A 4,631-nucleotide genomic window follows, 5' to 3' on the forward strand; every position below is an offset into this window, starting at 1 on the left:
TTGAAGAAATAAGAGGAGTAGAAGCTATGCTTCCGACTAAAGAAAGAATTTGTTTCGTAAATAGTTTTTCCCAAGTACTTGTTTCCTAACAAACGTCCATGCTAACTAAGGTCTCCTACAGTCAGGATGGCTCTGATACCAGCTCTGTGGGGACCCCGGACTAGCTGTCCGAAATTCCCTGTTATGTATACAGTTCACGATCCCATGATCAGTGCGCCTTGAACACATAACCGAACTGATATCAAATTACACCATCCAATTACAAAGCGGAATAAGAAAATTACAACATGGTCACATGACCGATAATTACATAATAGCCTCGAAGGGCCTAACTAAACATCAGAGTAGCATCATCACTTCAGCAGCGCAGTACCCCAAGTCATCTGCCATAACCCTACAGGCAACTGACTGGGAAGACGTTCCTAGCTCGCATAGACGTCGCCAACTCCTTCTTCATCTGTCGAACTCCTTCAAGTCTGGCCAAGTAAATAGCCAGGGACAAAGCCGTGAGTACATTTGGAATTGTACTCGCAAACCATTTACAAAGTAACATATCAAGGAGAACAAGGTACCGAGGACTAACTAGGAGATCAAGAGGGAATGACCACTTATATAACAAGAATATGTTATGTAGAAGAGAAGAAGTGTTTTAGTGGAGTTAGCATCTCAACTTCATGGGTGAAGGAGATGAGAGAATATATCTAAGACCTCACTACTAGACTTAATTTAGGAAGATCTTTCACGACATAAACGCTTAGGAAGGGTAGACCCAATTTTTATCAATTCCTTTCCGACCACCTCATTGTGGTCATCAACCATTTTACCAGTACTCCAACACAAAACCCGTTTCTTTCCTTTGTCAAACATTTTCACAAACAAAACACATCAGGCTAAGCAACAGCCAATCCAACCGTCCATGACCGCGGACGCGGCTATTCGAATAGATTTAACTCTGCAGAGTTTGCGCACTTTCCCCACAAGAACCGATAAATCCGCCGGGATCATCCCCGGATCGTCATACGAAAGTATGCGAGACTCGGATAATCGGTCATAGTCTTTCGCCTGTCTCCCTTAACATGAGCCCCTCCCTGCGGGCTTAACCCTTCTCGGCACCCCGGCAGCATACCTCCTTTTTGAGCGTATCTCCGGCGCCACGACAGAAGACCCTCAGTAATCGTCCGGCTGCAAGTTAATGCAGTGTATTGCCTCCTTCAGAGCGCAACCCGGTGTCAGAGGTCATCGTGACCCTCCTAGAGAGTGGTGAAGGTATCTCATGTCAAATTCAACAAACTACGGACTAAGCCCGTGCCCACTTTGGATATTGTGGTTGCGCTAGTTAATTGTCATGGGTGAGTACTTAGGCGCCAAAGTTTTCATAAAACCCAACCTTTTTCACATCCTCATCATTTTTACCAAATCCTTTCCTTTCATAAATCCTCACTTGGGGAAAACATCATGCCCAAGGTTTTATCAAAAACTTTTACAACAAGGTAAAACCTTGAGGGTTTTCCCAACCTAAAGTTTATGTATGAACTAAGAAGTATAATAGCCCAAAAGTTGCCATTATACCATGAAGGGTGACAAAGACATCCATACTCACATTGAGCATAAATGGAGATAATCAAAAATGGAGCAATTTTAATGAGGTTAACCCCATATCTTTACTAGAATTAGAGGTGTCAAAAGGCGATGAACGTAATTCGCATACTTAGAGTAGGTATGCAAAGTAACAAGGAGAACCTTACATACTTGGTGGCAAGTATGTAAAGAAACAAAGTAATCGGAAACCCAAGGAACACAAGGAGCCAAGAGACCAAAGGATGGCAAGATCTCAATCAAGAACATAGAGAACGATGGATCAAAGTAAATGGCTTGCCTTGGCTTATTTGTCCCTGTACTTCTTCAACTCTATCAATATAAGAATCCCAACAATATAAATAAAATCCTTGTCCAACTCCACTTCTTCTTCTTCTCCGGAATTGCTCGCGTCTATCGCCGGAAAATATAAAAGGAACACAATCAATCACATTGCATCAACAAGACAACATTCAACAATCAACAACCAACCATGCAGCCAAGGTATAACATACTAAGGACTTATAGATACCACAAACAACTTCAAGAGTTTTAATTTAGAAAACCCCATTTATTTACCTAGTAGAGGTATGAGTGCATCACAACTTAGCAATTGCCTCTCTCGGTTATCACCATGGTATAAACCAAACATCCCCTGGTAGATAACATCATAAAGAGGACAAGAGCATTAGTTTGGCATTAAACACATTCACAGTACATTTTCAAACATTTTGGGAAAAGTAGAAAACAGTTTTCCTAACTTAGTTGGCTCACACAACACAACATCCAAAATAGGAAACAACCATATTCCACATCATTTGAAAACTTAAGCAAGACAATAGGGCTAATATTAAGTTGCAGAGGTTTTGTTTTGCAAGCATAAAACAAAGGTTGTCCATTTCTAATAAAAAGAGTTGGTCAAGGGTTTTATATAAACCAACAAGTTTTGGTCCAACAATGCATGTCACACATATACCTTACTAACAAGAATCTAATATGCATGAACCGAGACTAATAATATTTTTCCTAGATGGCCAGTACTAATACAAGACTAACCCAGTTGGAATCACCCAAACATATTAAACCTACAATTTTAGGAATTTCTTTGAATCTGACTGTACAGAAAACAAGATCTGTAAGCCATAAATCGTCAAAAAATCCTAAAAATATGAGACCACTGGCATTTGAAAGATATTTAAACATAGATGCACACACAATTGGATTTGGGTTCAAATTATTTCTAAAACTCTCACAAATAGATTGACAAGATTACTGCATGTCTATACCATTTGCTTTACCTCTGGAGTTACAGAACAGATAAATGTTTGAAACTTGTTTGAGAAGATTAATAAAACATTCAGTAGTCCTACAGAACTGGAATCACTCAATTTGGTTCAAATATGGATTTTTGGTGATTTAAAAACTAACAGCCATGTCTGCAGAACACACAGAACAATTTTAATTCACCACAAATCATACATCAATCACAAAAATATGAGGTCAGCTGCATCGGAAAGATATTGAAAAGCTGGTTCTTACCCAATTTGTTTCATTCAAAAATTCGTTCCCAAGCTCCTGGTTTAATTCGACAAAGTCAGATCTGACCAGATCTTGACCTGTAAACCATTTCAGTTTCAGAAGGTCAATCGAAGTGAAACCACCGCCAAAATGAAGGTATTGAAGAGGGCTTTCACCTACAGTTGAGTTTGCTCAAAAAGGTTTAGTAAAACGGAACAAATCTAACAAACAGTGAATCTGCATGTTTACAGAACTTTATTTACCACGGACAACCCGTAACGAATTTGAGGATGAGACCAACGCCAAGTTGTATATCTTTTCCGTATCTATCTGCGGAACTTTGAATCACTCTATTTGGATCTGCGCACGAGATTTGGTAGATTTTACAAGTTCGTACCAGAATCTGAAACAGCAAGATAGCAGATATTACTGCAAGGATTTGGACGAACTTTGCTCAAGAACTTCAGATCTGAGGATAGCTCAAGCTTCTCCATGCTTGGACCAACATGCACCTGCATCAAGATCCAATCTTAGCAATGGAGGAAGGGGAAGAGGAGAGAAAACCATCTAGGGTTGGGGAGAAGAAGGAGAGGGAGGCTCTCATGGTGAGGAGGAGCTTGAGGGAGGAGGGAGCTTCATCTTGGAGTTCTTTCCATGGCCATGGCCGGCCATGGGAGCTAGGTGGAGCTGCATTTTCGTGGGGGAGAGTAGGAGAAGAGTGTGAGGGAGTAGATAAGGTGGAGGAGTGAGTGGAGAGAAGAAAAATGAGAGCAAGAGGAGTGGAGGTGGCCGGCCAAGGGCCATTTATAGAGGGAGAGGGGGTTGGCTGCCTCCTTTTTGATTGGCTAGGATGGGTGGCTGCCCATTTAATTGTTGGGGTAGTTGAGAGGCAAGTCTTGCAAGAGAAGAAAGTGAGGAGGAAAGTGGCTGGCCGAAAATGCCATGCCAACATAATTGGCCGGCTCCATTCTTGCCAAATACAAGTGAACAATGTGAGGGAGAGGCACAACATCCATGTGAATAGATATGTGCATGATATTGAGGAGAAAATGTCAAAGAGTGACTTTGATGATGATAAAAATAGGAGTAGATACAAATAGATAAAAAGGAGTATGAAGGTGACATGTGCCATGAGAATAATCTCCACCACTTTGGTTGAGACCAACTTATGATGAAGATAGTTCCCAAGGTATATTTGATGATTAGTAGCTTTTATAAGAATTCAATTTTGGAAGGATCGGGACGGACCACATGCAACAATGCATGTGCATGTCAAGGTAAATGGGATGGTGATGGTGGTTTAGACAATTATAGAGCAAGACTAAGAGACATGGTGAGTGAAGTAACCATGTACTCACAAGGATGAATATGGTGGCAGAAATCACCAATTCATGAGGTCAGGGTGATGATGGAAAAGAATAGAGGATTGAGATGGGTATGATGAGATATAACTTGTTCTTCAAATAAGAGGTAAATTGGGAGTGATGTGAAAATATCAAATGATCATCCATTTGATCAAAAATTGGAGGATGGAGGGG

General features: G+C 40.7%; 1 long non-coding RNA gene across 1 annotated transcript; it reads right to left on the bottom strand.

The window, feature by feature from the left end:
• Positions 1-227: 227 nt before the first annotated feature.
• LOC139838815 (uncharacterized) lies at positions 228-3,285 on the bottom strand. The gene is made up of 4 exons (XR_011756680.1): positions 3,115-3,285; positions 2,155-2,230; positions 1,877-1,989; positions 228-476 (listed from the first exon to the last, which is right to left on the bottom strand). It is a non-coding gene; the product is annotated as an uncharacterized lncRNA (long non-coding RNA).
• Between the last annotated feature and the right edge of the window lie 1,346 nt (positions 3,286-4,631).

This window comes from Lolium perenne, chromosome 4, assembly GCF_019359855.2.
Source record: "Lolium perenne isolate Kyuss_39 chromosome 4, Kyuss_2.0, whole genome shotgun sequence".
NCBI classification, from domain to species: Eukaryota; Viridiplantae; Streptophyta; class Magnoliopsida; order Poales; family Poaceae; genus Lolium; species Lolium perenne.